At 52.2% G+C, this 12,701-nt stretch overlaps 1 protein-coding gene across 1 annotated transcript in view; it reads right to left on the minus strand.

The window, feature by feature from the left end:
• The window catches only part of TRIM24 (tripartite motif containing 24), a 1,617,419-nt gene that overhangs the window by 1,028,839 nt on the left and 575,879 nt on the right, over nt 1-12,701 (minus strand). The window lies entirely within an intron of this gene.

Raw genomic sequence — 12,701 nt, forward strand, 5'->3', positions numbered from 1 at the left:
GAAGTCATAAATTAATCACTGTAGTGATTAACGTACTCCTAGTCCATAGTCCCCTTTCCTCCTTACTGTATGGGCGTCCCTCAATAGGGATGGGAGACAGAACCTTTCACCAGAAAAAATCTTCCCCTTTTAATTTAGTTGGGCGCGGTCCTGGGAGCATGCACTCCCCCGACTCCGCCCACCGGCGGCACTCCTCAGTCCCCTTTGAAGCATCGACAATATTACAATTGCCTAATGACACTAATTTTATTAGGGGGGAGGATGGTGGTACGTATTTCCTCCATACTGTATGGGCGATTACAACTAAATGTAGCTCCAGGGTGGAGAGGTGACCCTCTTATGAATAAAATTTCTTAATACTGCCTGACCAAATGCAGCGTCTGACCTGAAGCTGGCATCCAAGCAGTAGTGCTTGCAGAAGGCTGAGGGCGTAGCCCATTAAGCCACCTTGCTGATTACCTGCCACGGGTCGTGCCTCCGGAAAGCAACCGCTATGGCCTTGGCTCGGATAGCGTGGGCATGCATATTTGCTGGAAGAGGTATGTGCTGCCCATCGTACGCCTCCTTGATGGCCGTAACCATCCACCTAGCTATGGAGGCCTTAGAAGCCGGATAGCCGGGCTTTGACCCACCGAAGGTGAAAAAGAGCATCTGATTAGCGGAAGCTCTTGGTTCTGTACAGGTAGACTTTTAGAGCGCGCCTGATATCTAGACAGTGCAGTAACCTCTGAGCGTAGTCTTTACGGTCCGCAAAGAGTAGGTAGCACTATCTCTTCATTCAGGTTAAAAGAGGAGACCACCTTAGGTAAGAATGCGCAGTGATTTCCAAGCACCACCTTGTCCTTGTGAAAAGTAGTATAAGGCTCTAAAGCCACCAGTGCCTGGATCCCACCGACCCTGCGTGCAGAGGTAAAGCCCACCAGGAGGGCTGTTTTAATGGTGACTAGGCAGATGTCCGCGGACGCCAATGGCTTGAATGTTTTATGCCCAACTTGGCGCCCAAAGACCATGTTGAGGTCCCAAACCAGGTGTGGCTTCTTGATAGGGAGGTAGAGCATCAGCAGGGCTGCCAGGGGTCTTTTAAACACTGGATTGGAGGATGAGAATACCCCCTCAGAGTTCTGGTAGGCTCCGATGGCCGCCAGATAGGTGTGGCATGTGTCTACATGCACCTCCGAGAATGTGTCGTCCAATGTGCAGGTCAGTGGATCAAACTCCTTTGATTCTGCCCAGTGACAAAACCTAGTCCACTTGCTTTTGTACTGGCTCCTGGTAGTGTCGCTCCTAGCGCCTTGTATGCCGTCTGGGTTAGCCTGTGTTGGACCAGGTGGCGAAGAGAGCCACCAGCGGATGACCCCATCTGTCCAAGATCCCCTGAAGGACCCGTTTGTCTAACTGCCATTCAAAGTTGTCCGCACCCAGCCTGCTCAGCCTGTCCGCCTCCAGGTTGGACTCCCCCCAGGAAGTGAATTGCTGCCAGGTGTATGCTATTTACCAGCGCCCACTCCCAAATGTTGACTGCTACATTACAGAGGGAAGGAGAGCTGGTGCCCCCTGCTTGTTGATTTAATACATGCTGGCGGAACTGTCCGTCTGAATGAGGATCGCTTTGCCACTGCTCATCAGGAGGAAGGCCCCGAGAGCGAGCCCGATCGCCATCAACTCGAGCCAATTGATATGAGCCGCCTACTTCTGATTCCTGGTCTACACCCCATGGAAACTGTGGCTGTCCAGGGTAGCTCCCCAGCCCTTTAGGGATGAGTCCCTGGTGATGGTAACCTGTGGAGCCGGTTGAAGAAACAGCCTGCCTATCCGCAGGTTGTCCTCTGTGCTACACCAGACTAAAATCAGGTAGCCCAGGTATGCCCGTGAATAGAAGCAGTTACTGTGCACTAGCTTTTCCGGGCTGCTAGCTTAATCTGTGCTGGCGTGAGTGAGGCAATTTTATGAGCCTGTGAGGAGTGCTGCCGCTTCCTGCCCCTTTGGATTAGTCGTGGCCACTTCCAGAGCAATTGAAGGATACCTGGGGATACGGGTGCGCCGGGGACACGCTTTTTCGTCCCTGTCCATGGCGATATTAGGTTGGCCGAGGCTGCTGTATTAGTGTGGAAGTCCAATAGGCAAGGAGGTCGATTTCTGCAACTATTATTGTGTTGCGGCCTATGTGGCTTTCTTGCTTTACTGCAAGCTGGTGTGGTGAGAGTGTGGGAAGAGGTATTCAAGCCCAAAATGCTCAGGGGCCCGAGCTGCGTGGCCGTTGTATGTTAGCCGTAACGTCATTAGCTCCCTTAAGAGGCTTAGCTGCTACGTGGGCCAACAAATTATGCTTCCAGACCTGAATTCCCCTGCGGCGACCCAGCTCCCATGGGCTCTTGTTTCCTCTACGCTGAGAAGGTTGGGGGCTGAGTCTGTTGCTAATTAAAAGCGCTCCGGTTCAGCTGTCCTCTCCACCTCATGCTGCAATTGGGCGGGTGTGGTACGGGCGCCCACAGCCGCATGATCCTCTTCCCTCGTTCCCCCGGTATGCAATTCCTTTTTTTTGCTGGAAGCCTCCCCCAGCTCCCTACTGGAGCGCGGCCAGCGGGGCAGCTAACTTCTGTCCTGCTCCAGAGTGTGGGTGGGACGTGCTTCTCTATGTGCCCGCTCCTGCTACGAATTGTGCCGTGGCATTCCTCTGTCCCAGCCACTTGCAGTTAGCCCCAGGGCTTCTCCTGCGGGTTTGAGCTGCGCCGGGCTTCAAATTGACACAACAGGATCTCCCGCCTGTCCTATACCCATTGGGTGCTTTGCAGCGGGGCCGTGCAGTGCTTCTTCAGTGGCGATTCCGGCGAGTTGTTTTTTGGTGAGCAGGCCCACTCAGAGCGCAGCCTCTCTAGGCCAGGTCGCTGGGGACCATCCTCCCATCCTCTCACGTCTAATCTTGGTGTTGTGCAGCCAGTGTGGTGCCGGAGCCCGCCAGGTAGCATCAGGGGCCTCTGGCACTCCGAGACACTCCCCAGCCGCCCTCACACTGCTTGTTGGGGCTGTCGTAGCCACAGGGACCACATGCCCCCCATTTTGGATTTGGGGTTGGCTCGCCGGGGCTGATCTGCTGGTGCTCGAATCTCCTGCAAAGCGCTGCTTTAGCGCCTCAGCTTTCACCCAGGTGATCCCGGTGTCTTCCCATCACCGAAACACCGACCGAATTGTTGCTACACTTCGCACAGGCGGTTTACTTACGGTCAATGGCTTGCTAGTGCCATGAGCTCCTAAGAAGCCATGCCAGTCGTACCGGCTCTAAGGCACGGCCAGCCTGTCCTGGCTTTTTACAGGGAGGTGAAGCTTTTAGCTTCACTCGGCTGGCCTTTTGCTAATTTTGTTAAGGGGAAACTCATCAGTCCTTCAGGCCATCAGTACTGGAAAACTAGGTTTGTCTTTTTACTTTATAGGTAACTTTTTAACAGTGCACAGAGCATCTTACAATGCAGCGCAGTGGGGATACTTTTGTATCTAGTCTTTCACACTTGGGATTTTTGGTTACTTTCATATGTGCCGAAGACAAGCAGTTATCAGCAATTATATTTTTACAATTTCTGCGTTATTTCTAGTGTGCATATTTGCATTTACTGCAAGTAGCTACTGAACGGGTCTAGTGCCCTAAAATGGCCACACTGAGGTTTTCGCGTATTCTTAGGCCATATTGTTTCTTCTGGTAGTACCTCGCTCTCCTTGTGCTAAATCTAGTTTCAGTTCTCTCTGTTCGCTCCCTCCCATTGGAACTGGCTTCCACTACCCGTCTGCTCCATATCTTATATTCTCTTTTTCGTTCTTCACTAAAGACTCATCTTCTTGAATCTGATTTACAAATCTGAGTGTTTGTCATTTTCATTTTATTGTACTGTTTTATAAACTATGAACAGTCCTTTGGATTAAAGCGCTTTATAAATCCCAAATAAAATAAAAATAAAAAATAAAAATAAGATATTGTTGTTTGGCCTTCTTCCTGCCTTCTTAGGTCAGGTAATCCTACATATTATCATGCAATTGCCCAGCAGAATAGCTGCTTTCGCAGGCTATTGATGCCTGTGTGGGCTTGGTCCAGCAAGGGGGTGGGACCATGTGGTCCCACCCAACATCCGTGGTGCCTGAAAGTCTGAGGGTGGAACACGTGTGAAATCCACAGTGGAACCCGATTGAACCACTGCTGGCAGTTTGAATGGAGCAGATCCTTACCCTTGGTGGGCTTTAACTAGCTTCCAGGCAGAATCTTGGCTAAGAAGAGGACTCCTGCAGCCATTTCTTCACATCAGCATTGGAGCCAATTATTGTGACAAATCCTTGGGTGTCGTCCCTTCTCCCATGTGGGAGAACACTTCTCTTGTGGCCAGGTTGGTGCCGACAGTCTAAAAATCCCACTGGGGGTGGTGTACTGTGGGAGGATCACAGAGGGAAGGAAAACCCTCATGGGATGAGGGGCGACACCCTAGGAGAGACACAGTGTATTTCTACCACTGTCCCAGCTCCCCCACTCTCTTACCCACTCCAGAGTACTGGAATTCCCCAAATTCTATTCATGCAAGCAAAGTAGAAGTTAGTCTTCCCCTCCACAATATTGATACGCAAAAGAACGGTCATGACATCTTCGAAAAAAAATACTGAGATGAAGAGGAGCAGAGTGCGGAAGAGCACCCTGCGGAACCACAGTGAGCAGATCAGTCCTATTCAATCTAGCCAAACCCGGCTATAGAATGAAAAGCAAAGAAGAACTTCCGACTAAGAGCTGGCCTCCCTGGATGTGCCACAAGGAAAGGCACTTTGTCTGCCGTGCACAGGAATGAAGCAGGCAGCCCAAGAAGACAATGAAAGCTCTGGAGCCAGTCCTGAGACACAGGCAAGGATGCGCAGGCTGGTGGACGCAGGCGACAGGCGGCCCTGAGGCTTTGGAAGCACAAACAGCAACCTGAAGGAAGGTTGGTGGCTACAGAGATGCTGCAGACCAAACTAAGCCAAGCCTTCCCAGGCACCATGAGTCCCGTGGCTGATGAAGGAAGCTGAGAGAAGGCCGACGCCCTCACAAACCGAGAAAGCAGGTATGCGAAGTGGCAGGGAGATGCTGGAAACACAAGAGAGTGCTGGTAAGAGGAAAGGGGAAGAAATTCCACAAACCTAGGGTCTGGGAAACTGAGAAGAAATGGTGGCAAGCAGGGGGAGAAATACCCCAAACTGAGGGTCTGGGGCCCTGAAAGTAACATTGAAGGAACGTTTACAACTATTGTCATATATGGTAGTGCTTGGCACTAGAGTAAATCAAGTCCACAAAGAAAAAGAAGTGCTGAAGACAGACAAATCTGGGGCTCACACCCATAAGAGAGAAATACATAAGTTGCTCATCTTCATAGTCACAGTACCTGGGAGGAAGGTGAATCAGGTTGGCTGTGCAATAGGTAGTACTTAGCAGGAGAGTACACCAAGTCTACCAAAAAGGGGAACTGCTGAAACCAGGTGAGTCAAGGGCTCACACCCACATAAGGACAGTTGTTATTCCCCTTCTTAATCACAGTAACAGGGAGACATTCTCTTAGCTCGTCGAGGGAGTGAAAAAGGAACCAAGGGAAAGAAGTAAATCCCCCTGGAACTTGCAATCACTGTGAGACATCAAGAGAAGGGAGACATACTCTTGACCCCTTTAGAACTTTGTTTTTGTAACTTTGAAAAGAAGCTGCGTAGAAGACAACCCCTTTTTTCACATTGAGTTGGTAGTGTGATGGCTAGAGTTGGGGTTTTTGACTATTCTGACATCCTGACTGACCCATTTGAGATTTATGTTGAGGCAGAGAATTCCCCTCTTAGTGTTGGGGCTAGTGAGGCCTTTCCCCAATCCCACTTTTCATTTGAATAAGTCTGTCGCAACAGAAATGCCACTTGTGTCAATCTCTCACTACTGCGCCCTCACAGTAACCAGCGTAAAGAGCAGCCGACTTAAGACCAGTGGTTGACTCCCGAGGCCCAGCATCAGTTGCTGTGTTTGGACGGTGAAGCCCTACTGGAATACCGGATCTGTGAAAGCCCTAAGCAGAGATTCAACCCTTGGACTGTTGGGACCAAACAGTCTCAATCCGTTCTAACAGATCGAGTCTCCCCTGCACCTTTGAAAGTGTCCTTGGACCACCCAGTGGACTGACCAGCTCTCTGTGTGGGCTACTTCGCTCGAACTGTCGCCCGCAGCTCCTGGGCACCTCTCAATGGAACCAAAGGCAGAAAAACCTACATCCAGTGGCACCCTGTTGACCCATCTAGTTATCTGGGAAAACCTGAGTCAGGGTGGTAAGTGATTGCAACGCATTCATCTCCCCTGTTCTCCTTAGAATAAACCTTATAACAAACGTTGGTTATTCCATTTTATCGCTTTTTGATTATCTAAAAGTAGCTGTACCTGAAACATAGGAACATAATTCTACTTACCAGTAACTTTGTTGAATATCTGTCTGGAACATTTCCCCAACACAAGAACTCTACATCAGACTTTTCCTAAGAAGAAGTACCTATCCATCATAGGGATTGGCCTTAAGGTGTATTTCTTGTGACTTGGTTCCATTCTACTGCATCACTACATATCCTCCTCCTTGTTGAATGAGTTATTTAATGCATTCTTTAGAACCAAAAGGTGACGTATATAGGTTTAGAATTGAGTGTTGTGTAATACAATCATCTGCTCATTTAATTCCATTGTGTGTGTTTTAGGCCTAGAATAAATATAGTATTTTTGTACTTGCCGGTCTAATGTGAATTAATTACCAGGTTACTCACCGTAATGACCACCTTACTCCTAAGTCCATAGTCCCCTTTCCTCCATACTTATGGGACATATCTCCGTCCTGTGGGACGGGACCGGAGCACTTTGTAAAAAGCATCAAAATTTTTTTCAAAAATGTGTCCCTCCTCTCTTTCCTGCGCGGGGCCTGGCACGCGGCCTTAAACCCGCCCACGTGGCTCCGCCCCACGCATCGCCCATCAGTCCTTTTCTATCGCAGGGTCAAAGACCCATTAGCATTAACAGAGGAACCTTATTTGAGGGGACGGCGGGTGGCCGTATGGAGGAAAGGGGACTATGGACTAGGAGTAAGGTGGTCACTACGGTGAGTAACCTGGTAATACTCCTACGTCCCGTCCCCTTTCCTCCATACTTATGGGAGATTCCCAAGCACTCCTTACAGGAACTATGGGTGGATGGAAATACCCCTTACTGAAACGGGTTCTTCAGCACAGCCTGGCCGAACTGAGCGTCAGCTCTAGAGCTCATATCGAGGCAGTAATGCTTACAGAAAGCAGATGGGGAGGCCCAAGTAGCTGCTTTAGCGATGGACTCCCAGGGAACATACTTCTGAAAAGCAACCGCGGCTGCCTTGCACCTTGTGTGCATGGATACCTTTAGGAGGTTTCAGCTTTTGGACGGTGAAAGATTCCGTGATACAGGCGGTAATCCATCAGGAAATGGATGCCTTAGAAGCCGGCCTGCCCTGAGACTTACCGAAGGTCACAAACAGTTGGGAAGGGCTCCGAAGCTCGGAAGTCCTGTCCAGGTAGAACTTAACAGCTCTTCGGACATCCAGGCAGTGTAGAACCCTTCCCGCCTCCGAGGCAGGGTTCGAAAAAAGACCGGAAGGGAAATCGACTGATTCAGATGGAATTCGGTCACTACCTTTGGTAGGAAAGCTGGGTTTGTCCCAAGGACTACCTTGTCCTTGTGAAAGACAAAGAAAGGATGCTCCACCGTCAATGCCTGGAGCTCACTCACTCTCCTCGCTGACGTAACGACTACCAGAAAGGACACTTTCCAGGAAACGTACTTGAGGTCAACCGTAGCCATTGGCTCAAAGGGTTTATGGCACAGCGCCGTCAGTACTACATTTAGGTCCCAAGGCGGGTGCAGACTACGAACCAGAGGGTAGATGCGTGTCAAGCCACCAAAATGTCTCTTCACCACCGGGTTAGTTAAAGAATAAGAACACCGGTCTGTAGAGAGGTAAGCAGAAATCGCCGAGAGATAAGTCCTGCAAGACAGAACATGAACCCCTGACTCTGCTAGGGAGGATACGAAGGAAGGCACTGTGTCAATCGTTGCCACCCTCGGGTCCAATTCTTTCTCCAAACACCAATGACAGAACCTGAGCCATTTACTCTTGTATTGGGATCTGGTCGAGGGTTTGCTGGCTGCCTGGATAATGTGCATGTTCTCCGCAGACAAACCCAAATGCTCTAGAGACGTGAACTCAGGCACCATGTCGTCAAGTTGAGCGATTTTGGGGTGGGGTGCCACATCTGCTGTTCCCCTTCGTGAAGAAGATAGGGAGTTACTGGTAATCTGATCGGCGGACACACCGACAGGTGTTGAAGTTCTGAGAACCAAAACCTGGCCGGCCACCACGGAGCTATCAGTAGAAGAGAACAGTTGACAGAGCTATTCAACTTCCAAATTGCTCGATGAACTAGGGGAAGAGCTCTCATGTTGTGCCTTGGAATCTCGAGTGCGTCCCCCAGAGAGGAGGCTCCCAGCCCCCCTCTGGAGGCGTACTGAGGAAGCTTCTTGTTTACCGCCGTGGCAAAGAGGTCCACCTCCGGTGTGCCCCAACGCGAGAAAATCCATGAGAGGATCTCCGCCTTCAACTCCCACTCGTAGCTGACCACTGTCCGCCAGCTGAGGGCATCCGCAGTGACATTCAGCTGGCCCGGGATGTGCACTGCAAGCAGCCAGACCGCATGAAGCACGGCCCACTCCCAAATCTGGATGGACAGGTCCACGAGAGGGGGAGACTTCGTTCCCCCTTGCTTGTTTATGTAATACATTGATACCACATTGTCCGTTCTTATGCGGACCACCTTGTTGACAATGAGAGGTCTGAAGTCCTTGAGCGCCAGAAAAATCGCCAGAAGCTCCAAATGATTTATGTGCAGGAGCTTGTCCTGAGGTGACCAGAGGTCCGAGACCTGAAGAAGATCTAACGCCGCGCCCCACCGCAAAAGGGAGGAGTCTGTCGTGATCGTCACCATGGGGGCTGGGTCCTGGAACTCCGCGCCCACTGACAGGTTGCTGAGAGAAGACCACCAGTCCAGGTCCACTCTCATGGAATCTGGAATCATTATCCGCTTGGAACCCGGGTCCACAGCCTGACGCCAGGAACTCCGAAGAGCCACCTGGGTCCGTCTCATATTGAGACAAGCAAGAGGAGAAGCCAGTACACACGAGGCCCTGAGGCCCAGAAGCCTCTGGAACCACCAGGCCGACATGCTCTCCGACTGCGCAAACATCTGACACGTGGCCAACAGATCGCCATTCTGTCCCCGGTCAGATACACTCGGCAGTCTATCGTGTTCCAACGAAAACCCAGGGAAGTCAGGTCCTGTGAGACCGTCATGGAGGATTTCCGCCAGTTCACCGACAGCTCAAGATGGAAAGGAGCTGAAGGAGAGACTGGAGGTTGTCCGCTGCTGCCAACGGACAAGGGCTGCGTAGGAGCCAGTCGTCCAAATAGGGATACACATGGATACCCTGGAGACGAAGATAGGCCGAAATCACGACATCATCTTCGTGAAGACACGCGGCGCCAAACTGAGGCCAAAAGGAAGCACCCGAAACTGGAAGTGCTCCTCTCCCTAAGAGAAGCGGAGGTATCTCCTGTGTGGATTCCAAATCAGGATATGCATGTACGCATCCTGAAGATCCACCACGCTGAGCCAATCGCCCATCTGCAAAGAGGAGCGAATCTGGCTGGGTGTGATCATCTTGAATTTCTCTTGGGGTAGCAAAAGATTGAACTGGGAAAGGTCTAGGATGGTGTGCAGGCCAGCCTGGTTGAGTTTGGGCACCGTAAACAGCCGTGAGTAGAAGCCCTCCCCTCGCTCCCCAAGGGGAACGGGTTCCAAAGCTCTCAGGTGCAGAAGTTTCTGAACCTCGGCCTTGAGGGAGGGTGAGCCCGACAGCTGAAAAGGAGGGTTGAGGGGTGGGGTAGGGGGTAAAGGTAAGCGGAAGCCCGCTCGAGCGACTGACAAGATCCATCTGTCTTCTGTGATGGCCTGCCACGCCTCCCAATGAGACGCACTGCGTCCTCCCACCGGGGTCTCGTGCGAGCGCGGAAAACCCTCATTTGGCAGGCTTATCGGTGGCGGTGCCACCTGAACCTGATGAGGAGGCTGAGGAGCGGGAGAAATAACGCATACGCTGTTGTCTAGGGCGGTTATTCCCAGCAGGAGTATCCACTCTGAGATTTGCGGTCGAGGAAGACCCTAAAACCAGAGGAAGGTCGACCTTGCGACAACGGCCTTTGAGACGTGAAGGGAGCTTTAACCAGAACAGACAATGATTTAGCCGTCTGCGTGCTGTCTTTGGTTTTGGTGAGCGCTACATCAGTAGAAGAGTGAAAAAGCTCCTCACCATCAAATGGAAGGTCCAGAACCTTGTCTTGCACCTCCTTCGAGAACTTAGTGGCATGCAGCCACGCTTGCCGCGAGGTATCAACCCCAAGCATCAGACCCCGAGCCGAGGTGTCTACGGGATGAGCCGCAGCCTCCAGGAGATCCTGGGCCAAGACCCTGGCATCGGAAAGGCCTCCTCTGAAATCTTCCAACTTCTCGACCGGAATGTGCTCCTCAAACTCCGACAGACCTCTCCACATCCGCATGTTAGCTCCCGCCAAAATCAATTCTGCATTGGCCTGCCTGAGCTGTAAGGGCGAATTGGCAAATATTTTCCTCCCTAGGTAGTCCAGGAGCTTGTCCTCCTTTCCCAAGACCTGAGTAGCCATCGCGGAGGAGGATGCTGCAGGCCTGGATTGCAACGTAGCCGCAGCCACCACTGTGGAGGAGGGAGGCGGACAAGACGACAAGGCCACTTCTTCCGAAGAATGCAGCCTGTACCTCGCGTCAATCTTTTTATTGACAAAAAGTCCCGAGTGTGGCTTTTCCCAAACTCTTCAGACCTCGGCCAGAACATCCTTCTGCAAGAACAGGAGGGTACGCTCCAAAGGAGACAAGGTGAACGCCCCAGAAAGCACGCCCTCCTGCGGAGCAGGTGCCTCGGGCACCGGAACATCTAAGAAACTCAATTGTCCAGCACCCGGTCATGGAAAGCTCCGATAGAGCGGGGAAGGTCCGCGTTGTCCTGATCGCCTTGACGGTCATCTGACAGGTCAGAATCCTGCTGAGCCGTGTCAGGCACTGCCTTGTCCACTGGGGACAATGGTGGCACAGTTGGAAGCGCAGGGGGAGGAACCACGGGCAAGGGAGGCGCTGGCGGGACCACCGTCGGAACGGGTGGAGCCGGAGGCGCAGGTGGACATATCTCCTTGAAAAGCCCTTCGAAATATTCCCTCATGGGGTCGGCGCGCATAAGCGCTTGAAATTTACCGAAAAAAGCATCCTCAAGAGATTGTTTCGGAACCTGAGGAGGCCTCTCATGAGGTGGACAAATCCAGGGACGTAACGGAGAACGGTGCCACATGGGCCCCTCCACCGACGAATCCACATAAATCAAGGGAGCCGCCCCCGCGGGCAACGAAACATTGTGCGGAAGAGGCATCCGGGCGTTCCAATCATAAACCGGCCGGTAAGGATGTGCACAAGGGACCTTAGGTTAATCCGAAGGACCGAACCCTACACCAGGGGCCGATGGCGTAGTTGTAGGGGGTAGTACCTAAAATGGCCACCGTGGTCGTGGCGGGAACGGCCGCCACTTTGTCCTCATCTGAGGGGAACTGCGGCACGTGAGGAAGTGAGGCAGGGGTCCCCGTCGATGGGTCAGGGGTCTTAATTTTAGCCTTAACGTAAGGAACCTCGGCAGAGCCGGTACTATGGGGCCTGGAATGTTTCTGCGACATACCAACCGCCAACTGAGCCTTCGAAGGAAGGGCCTCGGCACTGCCGGTAAAAGAAGAAACTTTCTTCTTTGCCCCCTCAACAGATCTGGTGTCACCACAAGAGCGGGAACGGTGCGCTTTCACCGACAGGGCCTTGCCCGGCCCCTCAGAACTGTTGGTATCCTTAGCCTCTGTACGAGGGACCTCGGACCTAGGCCCGGTAGAAGCCTTATCGGCACGGGCCTCGAACATCCGTTCGGTAACCTCAAGCCCAGCCAAGACCTCGGGCGCACCCCGGTTTTGTTTTTGAGGGAAGCCGAAAGAGCGGCCTCAGAGCAAGCTCCGGTACCCCACGACTCAGTAGAACTGGGTCTACAAACAGCCCCCACAGGAGGGGCCTCGGAGCGTACTCCGGTGGACACAGGCCCCTTACGGAGACCCTCGGAGAAAACTCCAGTAGAATTATTAGGCTCGACAGGCACCTCAGGGCGAACCCCGGTAACAGAGCAATCAACGCCCCTCCCGGCTCGAGAGGAACCCGGAAAGGTATCCCCCCGGCCGGGGTGCTCTGAAAAGTAAAGAACTTACCAGGCGTTTTTTCTACTCGTTGATGAACGCCTGAAAATGCGAAGGAGGAGTCCGTCCAAACACCTCCTCCCACCGCTCCAACCGACGTTGAAGTGCCCGGACTGAAAGGGAGTCACAGTAAAAACAGGAGTCCCAACGGTGTTCCGGACCCAAACACTCTAAACAAAGAGGATGGAGATCCGCCCTCGCGAAGCGACGGTGACACGATGAACAGTCTGGAAAATCTAGTTTAAAAGACATAGGGCCTCATTACACGGAAGGCGGTGAGCCATGGCGCTATTAGCG

Source organism: Ambystoma mexicanum, chromosome 12 (genome assembly GCF_040938575.1).
Source record: "Ambystoma mexicanum isolate Mex_15411 chromosome 12, UKY_AmexF1_1, whole genome shotgun sequence".
Taxonomy (NCBI): domain Eukaryota; kingdom Metazoa; phylum Chordata; class Amphibia; order Caudata; family Ambystomatidae; genus Ambystoma; species Ambystoma mexicanum.